Source organism: Haliotis rubra, unplaced genomic scaffold (assembly GCF_003918875.1).
Source record: "Haliotis rubra isolate DU_JTF1 unplaced genomic scaffold, ASM391887v1 Scf512, whole genome shotgun sequence".
NCBI lineage: Eukaryota > Metazoa > Mollusca > Gastropoda > Lepetellida > Haliotidae > Haliotis > Haliotis rubra.
In genome coordinates, this window is record NW_025767205.1 from 423,731 (window position 1) to 441,532 (window position 17,802).

At 42.9% G+C, this 17,802-nt stretch overlaps 1 long non-coding RNA gene across 1 annotated transcript; it reads left to right on the forward strand.

Annotated features, from left to right (window-relative positions):
* Window positions 1-2,660: 2,660 nt before the first annotated feature.
* Window positions 2,661-14,249, forward strand: LOC124292311. Its single transcript, XR_006902414.1, has 3 exons — window positions 2,661-3,089; window positions 4,426-4,506; window positions 14,117-14,249. It is a non-coding gene; the product is annotated as an uncharacterized LOC124292311 (long non-coding RNA).
* The last annotated feature ends 3,553 nt before the right edge of the window (window positions 14,250-17,802 follow it).

The window sequence follows — 17,802 nt, forward strand, 5'->3', positions numbered from 1 at the left end:
ACCCTAAACGTTGTCAGATAGGTGCTTTAATTTAGCACCACATTGACGGATAGACGTATTGATACAGAACTATTAGCATTGTCAGATCGGTTTGTATAATGGTACCTTAATCATTGTCAAATATTGCATTGTCACATGGAAGTGTAGACATCACGCCTTAAACATTTCCAGATAAATCCTTTGAAAAGGTACCATAAACATTCTCAGATGGGTGTGCTGATACAGCAAAATTGTTAGTTGAGTGTATAGATACAGTGACTTTCACATTTATATAGAGCCATTGACATTCGTAGATGGTTGTGTAGTTAAAAATATTATACATTGTCAGAAAGTTGTCCTCTATAGTACCATAAACATTTTCAAATGGATGTGCTGAAATAACACCACAGGCATTGTGAGATGGGTGTGTAGACATAGCACTATAAACATTCTCAGACAGATGTGTTGATATAGTATCTGTAAGGTGGTTACAGATATTTATCACTACAAACATTGTCAGATGGGTTGTACATATGTACATACATTGTGTAGATATAGTGCACAAACACTGCAAGCTATGTGTGTTGATATAGTGCAATAGATATTGTCAGATAGGTATGTACACATGGCACCATGGCTAATATCAGATCATGGTTTTACATAAATGTAGTAGAATACCATTTGTCAGATCGGCGTGTAGTTGCTCCAGTTTAGAACTGTAAACTTACCATGATGTTCTTCTGTTTCAAAACCGAAAACCCTGGGTACAAATTGGCTTGGGATGCTATTCTCATTTGCGTTTCAAACTGTTTATGTTGACAGACCGTCAAAGTGGTTGTGATGATAGAGTGTCATTTACAGTGGTTCGACATTGCGTGATACACACTGACACATGGCTGTGTTGATAAAGCGTCTCGAACACTGCATGATATTGTGTTATACATATTGAGACGTGGTCATGCATAGAACGTCATGGATACTTGCATGCAAATGTAGTATACACGTAGACACATGGTTGTGTTGCTACAGCGTCATGCATACAAGCATGATATTGTGTTATACACGTTGACACATGGTTGTATTGACAGAGCGTCAAGTACATTTTCATAACATTGTGTCATAAACATTACCACATGGTTGTGTTGCTAGAACGTCATGCATACAGGTATGACATTGTGTTATACACATTCACACATGGTTGAGTGATTGAGCTTCATGTGCACACACATGCCATTGTGTAATACCCACTGTCACTTAGGTGAAGCTCCATAGCACTGTGTTCAAAGAAGTGTTGTCGTCCGACGACATCATTAAAAACTCCAAAACCCTAGCTGCATCTAGAAATATCCACGTACCCTCAATGCCATTGAAGTACGGCTTGCTGTTTCTTGAACCCTCTTGGGACTTTGGATGTCACCTGAAACGTGTCTCTATCATATCATACTATATAATATCACATTATTGTGGCGCGCACACGGGCGAGCGTTGTGGATTTAATGGAAGGTTCCTGGTTTTCTCTGTGAGTATGGGGAATTTCAAGATTTCTGTTTGATATTGACCTATACGTGATTCACTTCAGATGATGGGTTAGTATGTAACTCTCATTGCTAGGCGCCATCCAGATGCAAAATCTCATTGATGAGAACTTTTATTATAGGCAGGGGTCTGTGATGAGCGAATTTTCCCGCTAGATGGCAGCACTCACAAAATGGCAAGACCACATAGCAGCTTGGCAAACCAGGTCGATATCATGCACAGTCTTAATTCGAAACAAGAATCTAAGTATAGCCCCGCCTGGCATCGCGCCTGCTCAATCCTCAACATAACAGACACCGCAGCATAATGATACAGTAGCATCCAAAGGAAAACTAACCGTGTGGAAAATGGGAAGTGCTGTATGGGTACATGGTAGTGGTATTGGAGAGATGGATACCATTAAAAAGTCCCCAATATTCTTATAGCTGTTGGAAAAGTGTTCGGGTAAATATTTGCAACAGAAACCAGAATCAAGAATTATGTACCAACTAGCCTTAGAATATATTAGTTGAATACATGAATGGCCACACGGAAGCTCCATGATATTACCATACTCAGAATGCCCAAATATAGATGTAAAATACAAGAACAGGCGTCATTTGTGAATATAGAAACATGTTTGGTAATAGGAATTGATTGTGGATGTCTGCTGGATGATTAGGCCAGTGAAGTGTATCCTACGGATTCGGCGAGGTTCGGGAGAGATTAGCCCCACAGGCTCTGTAACACGGGCCAAGATGTGTGCATTTTTAATGAACGGGCCATATCGATTGAAGAAGGGACTTGGCAGAAGTGTCTGTATTCCTATCCCCACTGTGAGGCGGGCATTAACTGCAGACTGGTAAGTGGATAAGGCGGGAGGTGGGGAGAACATGCCAGGGAAGCCCACGACGATGGTCACCCTCGCGTCCACTCTTGGCGCAGGACATCCTCAGCAGTGAGGAACATGACAACATCGATACGGTAAGGATGTGGCAGTACCTTGAAGGCTTCGCGATGGAGCAATGCAGTCGTTATCTTATTTAAAGCCCCTGCCGAGGACCTCGGCTCGCCTGCCATGGCCCTAATTCATCTATTATTCATGCAGAAGCCTCTGCCAATCGGATACGACTGACGATTGCGCATATCGACCCTGGGACTTGGCAGAGAGGCAGTGAAGGCATGCGGGTGCGGGAGGGAGCCATGGCTGGCATTCTTGTGCAGCAGCATCGAGAGACGCTCGGCTACCCGTCCCTCCCGGTTTTCCCCGACACCCTAGATTCCTGTACACCCCATGTCGCTGGCGTGACACTGACAGAGTCGGAGATGAGGGTTGGCTCTCTGATGAAGGAGTTTTCAGGAACCGTATGGCCGGACCTTTGCTTGACTGTATATGAAGTGCAAGATGCTGGAGTCGACTAGCGTCGCTCCTTGGCGCTTTGGCAGCCGGTACCGGCCGACTACGGTCACCTTGCCAAGGTTACATACATTCCGTCTCACAGAGCGGCAGCGATCCTCTTCCTCAGGAGGCCTTCGACCAACATGGACAACACCGATCAACAGCAAGGAAGTTTGGACAGCTTCAGCGAAGACAGGTGAGGTTGATGTAGTCGGGTTATATTAATAATTCTGTGTGTGATCTGATTCCCAATCTCGGCTAGCTGATGCCCACTGGTGCGAGGCGGCAGCCATTGTTCGCCGACAATAACGGTCAATAAGCGGGCACAATCTCACTCCAAGCATCGATAACTGTTGTAGAGCTGGATGGTCATTAGAGTGATCTCTCTATCGACAGCACGCCAGGATCTCCACGTCCTAATTATGTTACTTCTGCAGAGAAGCTACACACAGACAGTTATCCTGAAATCCAATATGTTCGTACATTTTTGGAAAGCAGAACCACCGTTTCGGAATTTGACGTCTGACATCATTATAATTTTTAGCGTCATAGCTTATTCCATAATACCATAACACTGGCGAATAACGAGTCCTTCATTCAAAAATCAATGCCTTTGTTTAAGCGGTGAATAGTAATGAGGCTATTGATAACTGAGATTGCGCTTCGGTGTTGCCGTATTGTAACACAAGCGATGTTATAGCGTAGGTATTGATCTCACGGCGACTGTGCGGGTAGAGGCTGTTGAGAGTTTCACATCATAGGTGGTACCATCTCACGCACATACAGTATCAAATAAGCCCCTTTAATATGTTCCAGCCCTCCCTGGTACTCGGGTAACGTCTCTATTGTGAAATTCTACCCCACTATTGACAATGAATTGAATCAGTTTGTAACATTGAATAATGTGTTGATACCATGGACGCGAGTTCTAACATTGACCATAAATTGACCTCATCTTGTCCCTGTCCGTTCGGACAAAAGACCCCATTTCTACCCCCTCTGAAGTCAGCAGTGCTAGTGCGTTACACTGACGGCGTCCAGTGACAGCGCTGAGGACCCTGCGTCATGACGGCCGGACACACCGAGGGACGAACGAACGATCGATATTAATCTTCAGAGCTCTACGCCTAACAATGGCCAACAGCACTGAGCCGCGATAGGGGCAGGTCTCCAATATCGTCAAATTCCATCGTGCATAATTAAACACTGGTCCCAGAAACAATGGGTCATTTCATAATTGATCTGCCCACATCTGTGCTGGGCGCGGTTCCCTAATGACCTGCTGTCGGGTTAGATTCACCGGATGGCCGAGAGATGGACAGTGGTCAGTCACCCTTTATAATCGAGGCTCTGGACATGCTACTCAGAAGTGGGTGGCACTCGCCGTCAGTGGAGTGGACACGTCTCCGGTGCCTCCGGCCTGGGATGAGATGATTATAGATCACGTAGTCAATCTCCTGCTTAGTCCACACTGGGTGGATTAGAGCAATATAGCGGCTAGTTAGGAAGATAACCATGGCGTTTTGTTGTAGGAATGTATACTGTCGGGATGCAGATGTGAAGTCAGCATCAACTACAGTGGAGATGTCAGCGTCATCGAGGACAACGCAACGGTAAGTCTTGCGAACATCACTCATTTAATTGATCTCACTGAAACACTTTATATCAATGTATGGCGCTTAGCATCATAGATCTTGCATTATTGTCATAGATCTTGCTTATTCGCACCTCAACGCTAGTCAGATGATATGGAACGGTCTGTTCTTGTGATGTGTTCCTTGATGAAAGATCGCTATGCGTGCACAGTTCCACAGTGTCTACTGCAGTCCTAGGTCACGAAGGCTGGGGTTGTAGTTGAATTAAAATTGATCACTCGATATCCTGAGAGAAACGTGAGAAGTGAGGGGGATGGAAGTGGGGGTCGGGCTGGCGAGACATGGGCGGTAGTGAGGGTAATCTGAGAAATGAGGGGGTTGGTGTATGCTGGCCCGGTTTACTTGACGCCTAACGCAGAGATGATATTCAAACAATTTCTTTTTCAAATATTTATTTCTAGATCACTTATTAACCATAGATATTCGTTCGTAATTATTTTTTAAAAGTAAAGTCTGTTAATGTGGTGAAACAATTGCTATTTTATAATACAGAAATGGCGGAATGTCTAGCTTGATGCTGAATATTATATGGCTGAAATGTCTTCATCTGAATCGCAATTATCGGTAAATAAGAACAAATCTATCGCTCCATTATTTTCGAAATGAGTTGTTCTCCCTGTAAATACCGTTCTCATCTGTCCATATGGAGTAGTTCATGTCTACAATGAAGATGTGCATTGTCAGTAATGTCCATGACGCTGGTTCCAAGTTGGCTCTGTATCGGGAAGTCTCGTGAGGTTTCGTTCCGCATGTTCAGAGGTTCTGATTTTTGTCATTAAGCCAGCTATTCATGCGCGTACAATCATTTCCTGCTGGGACCCAGTTTGTCATTACTGCCTGGCACACTGAGTCGTGCGCATGCGCACTTCGCCCAAGTCAATTTATGTGCTTCCTGGGACTACTGGTCCTTCGTTTAACTGGATAATCAAATTTCTGCACCCTCGCCGCCTCAGGGTAATTGCAGAGAATGTCCGTAATGGCGGAGGTCCTAGGTTCAATGAGGAGAATAAAGACGAGAAAGCGTGGCATTTAGCCTCTACTGAGGTTCTTGCAGGAACTGTCCAATGCACTTATTTGTACCTTTTAATAATTATTTACCGTATTCATGAACATTACGATAACAGATATGATTAGTATGTCTCGTAGTCGACCTTGACCCTTTGACCTTCCGCCGCATTCTGTGCACACTTCCCACAACCTGCGGGTAATTTCTAAACTTTTTTGAAACTTTTATCACAACAATGTTGCTCAGAGTTAAACAATTAGTGAGGTGTTTGCCATGTCAATACCCATCTACACATCTGCCTTCCACACCATCGACCCCCTGCCAACTCCTGCCCTGGGGTCACCAGTAGAACATTTCACGCTGACCATCACTGAACCTAATGCCAGTTGCCTAATGATACGGTCAGTGGACAACTGATTGATGTTGGTCACAACAGCATGCATCACACATACATTGGGGTAGGTTTGGGGTCCGAGTTGACTGATGGTGCGCCCTCACTGACTTACAGATTCTCCACTTGCTACTATCTCTTAACATTCCCGCTGATAACTCTACTTCTTACGTCTCTCACTCCGTTTGGTCTCACGTGACGACTCTCTCCATTTCTCTCACAACAAAGCACATCCAACCCCATGTCCCTAACAAATTCAAAACAACAACAAAATAAAACAAAACAAAGGAAAAAATCATGAGGACAATATACATAAAACAAGAACAACATTATGAAAACAATAAACGAACAATAAAATCAAACATTTCCAACAATCAAAACAAAATCGCACATTATTGAAGTGAAACTTATAACAAACGCTTTTCTACCAATTTTATTTTTTCTCGCTTCTAGCCTGCCCCTCATTCTTAACCCTTATCATCCCTTGGAACCGCTATCCAGAGTTACATCTTCCCGTCCCAACGTGTCCCTCTCTCTCCTCTATGCAGCAGTCCCACCACGCCACCAACCATCCTTTATCTTCATATGTACTTCTTAAATACCACCACTTCTTGATCATATAGAATTATATTTTCATTTTTAAAAAAAAAAAATCAACCAGTCATTGCATCATGGGACAACTGTATGACGTTGTGATGACGTCATAATGCAATGTCGTCTCTAAAATATCGCCGGGTTGGGAATAATTTTAAAGACTTTTACAGTATTCCTTGATGTTTTTCTAGACATAATATATACAACATCTGGTTGATATTATCATAGAACATACATTATTCCTTGTTATTGTTCTCGCGTCTAAAAATATATATTGCCAGGCAAAGTCTATTTTTCATAAAATCAGTCTAAACCGTTAAATGTATTGATTAAAAACGTTACTCTTTGGTTAATACTATGGTCACACCTATTCACTATCCACGACGCCCCATGTACTTTTACGTTTTAGTCCATTATCCCCATAAATCGACTAGTATCCCCTGCCTACTCGTGTATCCCCATCTTCCCCACCTCCCTCCTGTTCTCCCCACTATTTCTAACATCAATATTTCCCCATTATTCGTCTCGTTCATTTCTCCGAAGCAATCCCCGGCATTAGACTCAACATGAGCCGTAATTGAACTCCGAACAGATCTCGTTTTGCAAAACTCAATGAACTCGAGTGACTCACGTCTCCAGTGGTTGCCATGGTGATCAGCATCCTGAATTATTCCTTAACAATAGCAATCAAATTTAATTGTATTTTGCGCCCATATTTGCTATTATGGACAGAAACAGGGGTGCCCCTTTGTGTGAAATGGAGGGGCACGTGGCGAGGGGAAACAATTGGATGGTTAATCGTAATACAGTGACGTTGCTGGCACTAAGATGTGGCTATGTATTGATCACGGAGTTATCAATGGAGTAAGTGCTGACACAATGAGAGCTGGTATTGATCGCCGTAAAGATGTACTCGTGTAGATGACAGCCAGCGTGGAGTTGATGGGTGACAAGAGGGGATTAGTACTGGAGGGGGATGGAGAGATTGGACTTTGTAGGAGGCGCAACATGCTTTGTTCAACGGCGGTCTTCAATTAACATCTTATTTGCAGCGCTGATACATCTACTTTGAATACTGCACAGTAACGGTCGGGCATCTTATGTCGTACTTTATTAGGCGTCAGCTGCAGGCGAAGAGGCATAGCAAGCGCAAGTCTTGGATTTGAACCATAGGTTTCTTGCATGCCATCGGTTCTTTCAAGGTCACTGACAAAAATCACAAAGCGCGGCGGCTTATGTTTTCGAATAACGGTTTGTATGAAAAGTATTTCTGTCACATATGTTTTATTAATATGTGTTGAATGATATCAATCTATCGTTTTTATCGTTTTTTTTCAAATATGTTTTTATTGTCTCAAATATTACCAGTCGAACTACAGTATCACACTATCAACTGTCTCAGTTAACGAATGCTAAACTACCCTGTTTCACCCATGACGGCGGTAGGTTACCCTTTTCTACCCACGTGGCTGGAACACTATTATGTTACATCCTTGGCGATCGGTACACGATCCGTTGTACAAATGGTAACCAATATGCTTCCCCATTTCAACCATTACGGCCGGTACACTTTACCTTTAAACCCATGAAGACCGGTGTTCTATCCTGTTACACTCTTGACTACCAGTACAAAACACTACCCTCTTACAACCATGACGGCCGGTACACCAACGTCACAACCATGACGTCATTACATCCCCGTAACAACCATGACGGCCGGTACATGCCGTCACATTCATGGCGGCCGGTACATCCCCGCCATGTCCGTGATGACCTCTATACCCTCGTCATAACCGTGACGGCCCGTACACCTACGTCACAACCGTGACGGCGGTACGTCACAACCGTGATGGCAGTACATCCCCGTCACAACAATAACAGCCTGTCAAAAAATACGTCACAGCCATTATAGACGGTACACCCCGGCCACATTCATGACGACCTTTCCACCGCCGTCACAACCATGACGGCCGCTACACTACGTCGTCAAGCTAATTCCAAAAGCTACAGTACGCCTTCAGAGGAATGACGATGGCCCATTATCCCAGCCACGACAGTAACGGATGCTGATACGTGTATGCATGTCCACTTCTCTCTGTAATTATTTTGCACCACCTCTGGTATCTGGAATCAATACCACAGCCAGTACGGATGCTAATTATCCTGGTGTAGACCCAATTATCAGAGCTGAAATGCCGGCCTTTTATTGCAAGTGTAATCATTATGGTCACTTTACTCCACTGCATCTTCCGAGGGTACTACTTTACGACATATGATGATGGTGATGAACTCGCCATTGATCACGTCACAATACATGTACTTTGTCAGCGGGAAATGCTAGCGTCTGAACAATGATCCATCTTTACTATTCCATCATCATACGTTTGTACGAATAGTCTTCTCGCCGTCCTCCTTTACTGTTAGACATATACACTTTTGAAAGGCTAGTCTGCATACTGTTTGACAGAGCCTCCTTACCATTACTGCTTTGCACGTGTGTACGGTTAGCCTGCTAACCCTTCCTCGGGAACCAAGCCATACTCATGGTTAGTAAATTACCTTTGATTAATACGAAATTGACATGCCATCCTTTGCGACACATTATTGATTGCGGACTGATAGACTCGGCTGGAACAGGTGACTGATTGGTACCATTCGTGCAGGCGCACCTCTATTCTGGTTAATGGCACACCTGCACGGGGGCGAGAAAACTGGTCCTTCCAGTGCTCTCCATACCAGTCCGGATGCACGCGACGTATTTTAATCTTAGTCGAGGAATTGTGAAGTGTAAGCTGTGCTTAGTACATTCTTGACTGTCCGCGTCTCTGCAGGCATTATAACCTAGGTCTGTGTGAGTCTGGTGTTGTCACGTCTCTGCAGGCATTATCACAAAGGTCTGTGTGAGTCTGGTATTGTCACGTCTCTTCAGTCATTTTAACGTAGTTTAGTATCTCTCCGTGATTACCAGCTTCTGGTCAAATCATCCTAACTTAGCTGTGTAGCAGTCAGTGATTGTCAGCGTCTCTGTGGGCATTTAACATAGGTCTGTTTGAGTCTGGTATTGTCAGCATCTCTTCAGTCATTTAACATAGGTCTGTTTGAGTCTGGTATTGTCAGCATCTCTTCAGTCATTTAACATAGGTCTGTTTGAGTCTGGTATTGTCAGCATCTCTTCAGTCATTTAACATAGGTCTGTTTGAGTCTGGTATTGTCAGCATCTCTTCAGTCATTTAACATAGGTCTGTTTGAGTCTGGTATTGTCAGCATCTCTTCAGTCATTTAACATAGGTCTGTGTGAGTCTGGTATTGTCAGCATCTCTTCAGTTATTTAACATAGGTCTGTGTGAGTCTGGTATTGTCAGCATTTCTTCAGTTATTTAACATAGGTCTGTTTGAGTCTGGTATTGTCAGCATCTGTTCAGTTATTTAACATAGGTCTGTGTGAGTCTGGTATTGTCAGCATCTGTTCAGTTATTTAACATAGGTCTGTGTGAGTCTGGTATTGTCAGCATCTCTTCAGTTATTTAACATAGGTCTGTGTGAGTCTGGTATTGTCAGCATCTCTTCAGTTATTGAACATAAGTCTGTTTGAGTCTGGTATTGTCAGCATCTCTTCAGTTATTTAACATGGAGTCTCTTCAGTCATTTTAACGTAGTTAAGTATCTCTCCGTGATTGCCAGCTTCTGGTCAAATCATCCTAACGTAGCTGTGTAGCAGTCAGTGATTGTCAGCGTCTCTGTGGGCATTTTAACATAGGTCTGTGTGAGTCTGGTATTGTCAGTAGCTCTTCAGTTATTTAACATAGTTCTGTTTGATACTCGTATTGTCAGCATCTCTTCAGTCATTTAACATATCGGTCTGGTGTTGTCAGCATCTCTTCGGGCATTTTAACATAGGTCTGTGTGATTGGTATTGTCAATCTCTTCAGTTATTTAACATAGGTCTGTTTGAGTCTGGTATTGTCAGCATCTCTCAGTTATTTAACATAGGTCTGTGTCTTCTGGTATTGTCCAGCATCTCTTCCGATCATTTTTAACATAGTTATTTAACATCGGTCTGTGTGAGTCTGGTATTGTCAGCATCTCTTCAGTTATTTAACATAGGTCTGTGTGAGTCTGGTATTGTCAGCATCTCTTCAGTCATTTTAACATAGGTCTGTGTGAGTCTGGTTTTGTCACGTCTCTTCGGGCATTTTAACACAGGTCTGTGTAAATCTGGTGTTGTCACGTCTCTTCGGGCATTATAACACAGGTCTGTGTGAGTCTGGTATTGCCACGTCTCTTCAGTCATTGTGAAGCCTAGTACTCTATCTTTCAATGGTTGTTAACGTATCTTCTGCCATTTTACCGTTCTTTTGTATCACTCTTTTGACTGTCACCGCGTCATCTGTCATTTTAACGTAGGTTTGTATTTCTCAGTGATTGTCAGAGCCACTGGATCACAGACCTGTATCACTCAATGCATGTGAGCGCCTCTTCAGTCATGGGACTATATTCTCTCAGTGATTGTCAACTCCTCTTCAGTCATTGGACGATATTCCTGTATCGTTCAATGTTTGTTAGCAACTCTTTAGTGATTGTGCCTTAGTGCTGTCTACTCCAGTGATTGCTAGGGCATCTGCAATCTATGTACCCAATCCCTGTATCAATCAAAGATTGTCAAGTGGAATCTCCGGTATGATGTCATTACATTTGTTAATCTTATTTCATTCCATCTCTCGGCATGTACTATTGTGACAGATGATAACTGGTCAAATGGATGACATTGGTCTCCTGCCATGGAATTAAATAACAGCATCTGACTTGTGTTCCCACGCCGTTGTGCTTTAACCTGCTCGGTACAGCACGGAATCGCACATTGATTGTCAGATCAACTTAGAACTTACCAAACCTCGTCAGAATGCTTGACAGATCTCATATCACATTCCTGTTGAAACAGCGATAGAGCATTAACTTCAAGTGGCTCACGATAGGGGAATAAGTCTGTGGTTTGTGACGTCGGAGAATGATGGTCAAGTTGAAGGACAAGTATTTCAGTGAAGGTTGACTCTGTCATTCAAAGAACAAATGCAACCTTATGTTCACGGTTTAGTGTTAACGGCTTGAACAAAACAAACCGTACCTATGTATGACGAGTTGATGTTTGAATAGGTGATATGTTTTAATATGAATTTCGTAATATGTAGTTCTCATTAAGTGCACGTGATGTGAATAGTTTAAACTCCGAGGAGCACAGCTTCTCGACATCTGCAGTTGCAAAGCTTAGTTTAACATTTTTCAGTCAAAGTTAGCATATTTATATATTACGGTCAATTATTGTTACTCGACCACTAGCGGCGTCTGCTTTTGCGCAGTGATGACGATTATAACGCAGTGCCTCAGTGTTCTGATAATGCCAACACAGTGCCTTGAGGTGATGCTAATGAGTTTCCGTATGACGTAAAAGCTCCGTATGACGTATATCCTGCTAATGACTTTATATGACGTTGTGGCTCTTGGTCGTGTTAATGACACTCAGTATGACGAAGTGACTCCACTTCCTGTTAATGACACCCGGTATGAAGAAGTGACTCCACTTCCTGGTAATGACACTCAGTATGACGAAATGACTCTACTTCCTGTTAATGACACCCAGTATGACGAAGTGACTCCACTTCCTGTTAATGACACCCAGTATGCCGCAGTGGCTTCACTTCATATTAATGGTGATCGGTATGGGATAATGGTTCCATGCCTGTTAATGACTCTTAGTCTGACGCAGTGACTCCATTTCTTGTCATTGACTTAGTATGACGCAGTGGCTCCACTTCCTGATAATGACTATCTGTATTTAACAGTTACTCCACTCTAGGATGAACCCGGAATAACGTCCCTATAATATCTATTCACGCAATGGCTCCACACTGATAATGACTCACCATGACTTAGCTTCCGCTAATGCGTCCTGGTTGTAATGATGTATATCACGCAGTGGCTCTTCGTCTTGGAAGGTTCTACTCTGTAAGTCGCAGAGTGGCTCCATGTCATGGGGGTTCCTCATTGTACGCCACACAGCGGCTCCACAGTGTAGCAAGGTCTTCGAAATGTATAGCCATGCAGGTCCACGTGGTGCGGAGGCTTCACATTGTCCGTCATATAGTGGCTCCACGTCAACACTCTGTACAACATACAGTGGATTCACATCCTTTATGGACTCCACACTGTCCGTCACTCAACGGCTCCAGTGTATCGGCAAGAAACGTTGCAATCTAATGTATGCTAAAGGCTGTATAGGATTATACAATCATAATGAAACTGTCAATAAATACCAGCTAATATCGATTTTTATACGAAAGAAGTTAACCAGCTTTGCTCCGAGGACTAACCGTGGCGTTTCCGTGCATTCTGGTGATTCACTAAATGTCAGTGGCGGCAGTTGGGCGGAGAAAACATTTTGCTTCGATTGATTCTGCCCTTAACCCGACGAAATTGATAAAGACTTTCCATATCGCCACAATTCAAGGCTTAAAGCCAGTGCACCATTTTGACACTTCAGCAACGAAGAAATGGAAGGAAGACTTTGTAAAAATAGCTCGGACCCGAGAATAGAAAGCTCTCGCAAGTCGCGGCCGCCCACAGAGAAAAGGGAATCTGTGGAGCTGATTGCCTTGGTGCTGAGTGATGTCGGAACTGTCTGATCGAGGGCCGAGTGATGTCGCCCGCACGGACATTATCTCCTAATTCCTCAGTGTACAGAACATGAAAATCCGGTGAAGCATGTGTTTCATGTTTAGAACCAGGTGGACTCTGATCACCACCAGACCACCATGTTCCTGTTCCAACTACGCAAACAAAACTGTCCACAATTATCAGCCACTAATGTCTTCTGTTTACTGTTAACTATTATCCACCCTGTCGATAGTACCCATCTGACCCCGATGTCCACAGCGCCCACAACATCCACACTGATCCTCTGTTCACCCTGCCCACAACGTCCGCCCTGACCCACCATCCACCCTGTTCACACCAGCCACCCTGTCCACAACATCGCACCCAACTATCCACAGTCCACCCTGTCCACCCACAACGCCCACCCTGACAACGCCACAGTCCACCCTGTCCACAACGCCCACCCTGACCCAACCATCAACCCTGTTCACACCAGCCACCCGGACCACAACATCGCACCCTGACCCACTGTCCACCCTACCCACAACGCCCACCTGACGCAACTATCCACCCTGTCCACACTAGCCACCCTGAACCACTGTCCACCCTACCCACAACGCCCACCCTGACGCAATAATTCACCCTACCCACAACGCCCACCCTGACGCAACCATCCACCATCAGGAGTTGTCAGCAACAATCACCCTGACCCTATCCCGTATAGCCTCATAGGTGTTGTTTTTGTGTTTTTTAACTATTGGCTGTGAAATATTGCATTATTACAGTCGAAATTCAAGATTCCCAAACTTATGCAGAAATTCTGCCGGAAAGAGAGGCATGTACTCACAGCTCCTGTTGACAATGCGTGATCCGAGATGTGATTGTATTATTTTACCACTAATGATATTTTGTCTGTATTTTCTTTGAAGGCATCAATGACGAAGGCTCACTGGGATCATTTCCATATAAATCTGAGAGGAACAAAGCTGACTAACTGAGGCTAGGGTAGGCTGAAGCGGACAGTGTGATACGGAACTAAGACACAATAAAGGGCACCTGTTTGTGTTCACTGCGGCTGCCTTGGTGTACCTTCACAATTAAGGCACGCGGTGAATGCCAAGTGGCAGTCCATTACACAACTCAAACATTTCTCCACTGCAACATAATTATCACTACCAGCACTGCAACAACGTGGGAAGGCATTGAGATTGATTGGCAGTCAATCATTGGAAATGACGTAACATGGTCACATGCCTTTGAAATCAATGAAGACTGGTAGGTCCTGAGGAGTTCTGCAGCGTTGGTCTTTCCGGGAGAGTTATGGCATGGTCTAGGGAGTTATCTAACACTAGAATGTCCTAGCTAGTTATCAAATACTGGCATGTCCTAAGGAGTTATCTAACACTAGAATGTCCTAGCTAGTTGTCAAATAATGGTATGTCCTAGGGAGTTATCTAACACTAGAATGTCCTAGCTAACACTACTGCATGTCCTAGCAGGTCTGTTAAATGTCCTAGCTAGTTGTCAAATACTGGTTTGTCCCACTAGAATGTCCTAGTTATGGAACGCTGGCATGTTGCAGGATGTTATGTAATACGTGTATGTCCCTGAGAGTGTTGTAGCACTCGTATGTCGCAGAGAGTTGTATGCACAGAAGAGTTATGGTATGTTGTCCTTGGGAGTTACGTAACACGGATATGTCCTGGGGAGTTATGTAACACGGGTATGACCTAGCGATTTATATAACGCTAGCAAAACCAGGGGAGATAATTAACACTTAAATCAATGCCAAGTCCTAAACATATTGTTACGATTGTATCTCCTAGGTGTTATATAACCCTGGTAGTCAAAGAAGCTTTGTAACACTGTTGTGTCCTGGGTGTTATGTAACTTTGGTATGTCATATGTGGTATGTCCTGTGGCATTCCCTGTAGAGATTTTGTTACACTGGTATGTCTTTTGAGTTATGCGCCACATGTTAAATCGGTATGCCCTGAATAGTTGCATGACATTGGTAGGTCCTGCGGTGTCATGTTAAACTGTTTTAATTCCTGGCTGTAGTGTAATACGTGCAAGATATGTAAGACTTCTGTGTCCTGGGTAGTAAAGACACACCGGTAAGCATTTGAAGATATTTAACACTTCTTTGTCAAGGGTAGTTATGAAACACCGGTATGCACTTGAAGATATGTAACACTTTTGTATCCTGGGTAGTTATGAGACACCGGTATGCACTTGAAGATATGTAACACTTCTATGACCTGTGCAGTTATGAAACACCGGTATGCACTTGAAGATATATAGCACTTCTATATCCCTGGTAGTTATGAAACACCGGTATGCACTTGAAGATATGTAACACTTCTATATCCTGGGTAGTTAATGAAACACCGGTATGCACTTGAAGATATGTAACACTTCTATATCCTGGGTAGTTATGAAACACCGGTATGCACTTGAAGATATAACACTTCTATATACTGGGTAATTATGAAACACCGGTATGCACTTGAAGATATAACACTTCTATATACTGGGTAGTTATGAAACACCGGTATGCACTTGAAGATATGTAACACTTCTATATCCTGGGTAGTTATGAAACACCGGTATGCACTAGAAGAAGTTATGTAACACTTCTATATCCTGGTAGTTATGAAACACCGGTATGCACTTTTAAAGATATATGTAACACTTCTATATCCTGGGTAGTTATGAAACACCGGTATGTACTTGAAGATATATGTAACACTTCTATATCCTGGGTAGTTATGAAACACCGGTATGCACTTGAAGATATGTAACACTTCTATATCCTGGGTAGTTATGAAACACCGGTATGCACTTGATGATATATGTAACACTTCTGTATCCTGGGTAGTTATGAAACACCGGTATGCACTTGAAGATATGTAACACTTCTATATCCTGGGTAGTTATGAAACACCGGTATGCACTTGAAGATATGTAACACTTCTATATCCTGGGTAATTATGAAACACCGGTATGCACTTGATGATATATGTAACACTTCTATATCCTGGGTAATTATGAAACACTGGTATGCACTTGAAGATGTAACACTTCTATATCCTGGGTAATTATGAAACACCGGTATGCACTTGAAGATATGTAACACTTCTATATCCATGGTAGTTATGAAACACCGGTATGCACTTGAAGATATATGTAACACTTCTATATCCTGGGTAGTTATGAAACACCGGTATGCATTAGAAGATATGTAACACTTCTATATCCTGGGTAGTTATGAAACACCGGTATGCACTTGAAGATATATGTAACACTTCTATATCCTGGGTAATTATGAAACACCGGTATGCACTTGAAGATATAACACTTCTATATACTGGGTAGTTATGAAACACCGGTATGCACTTGAAGATATATGTAACACTTCTATATCCTGGGTAGTTATGAAACACCGGTATGCACTGAAGATATGTAGCACTTCTATATCCATGGTAGTTTTCAAACACCGGTATGCACTTGAAGATATATGTAACACTTCTATATACTGGGTAATTATGAAACACTGGTATGCACTTGAAGATATGTAGCACTTCTATATCCATGGTAGTTTTCAAACACCGGTATGCACTTGAAGATATATGTAACACTTCTATATACTGGGTAATTATGAAACACCGGTATGCACTTGAAGATGTAGCACTTCTATATACTGGGTAGTTATGAAACACCAGTATGCACTAGAAGATATGTAACACTTCTATATCCTGGATAGTTATGAAACACTGGTATGCACTAGAAGTTATGTAACACTTCTATGACCTGTGCAGTTATGAAACACGGGTTCGCACTTGAAGATGTGTAACACTTCTATATCCTGGGTAGTTATGAAACACCGGTATGCACTTGAAGATATGTAACACTTCTATATCCTGGGTAGTTATGAAACCTGGTATGCACTTGAAGATATGTAACACTTCTATATCCTGGGTAATTATGAAACACCGGTATGCACTTGAAGATATGTAACACTTCTATGTCCTGGGTAGTTATGAAACACCGGTATGCACTTGAAGATATGTAACACTTCTGTATCCTGGGTAGTTATGAAACACCGGTATGCACTTGAAGATATGTAACACTTCTATATCCTGGGTAGTTATGAAACACCGGTATGCACTTGAAGATATGTAACACTTCTATATCCTGGGTAGTTATGAAACACCGGTATGTACTTGAAGATATGTAACACTTCTGTATCCTGGGTAGTTATCAAACACCGGTATGCACTCGAAGATATGTAGCACTTCTATATCCTGGGTAGTTATGAAACACCGGTATGCACTTGAAGATATGTAACACTTTTATATCCTGGGTAGTTATGAAACACAGGTATGCACTTGAAGATATGTAACACTTCTATATCCTGTGTTATTATGAACACCGGTATGCACTTGAAGATATAACACTTCTATATACTGGGTAGTTATGAAACACCGGTATGCACTTGAAGATATGTAACACTTCTATATCCTGGGTAGTTATGAAACTACTGGTATGCACTAGAAGATATGTAACACTTCTATATCCTGGGTAGTTATGAAACACCGGTATGCACTAGAAG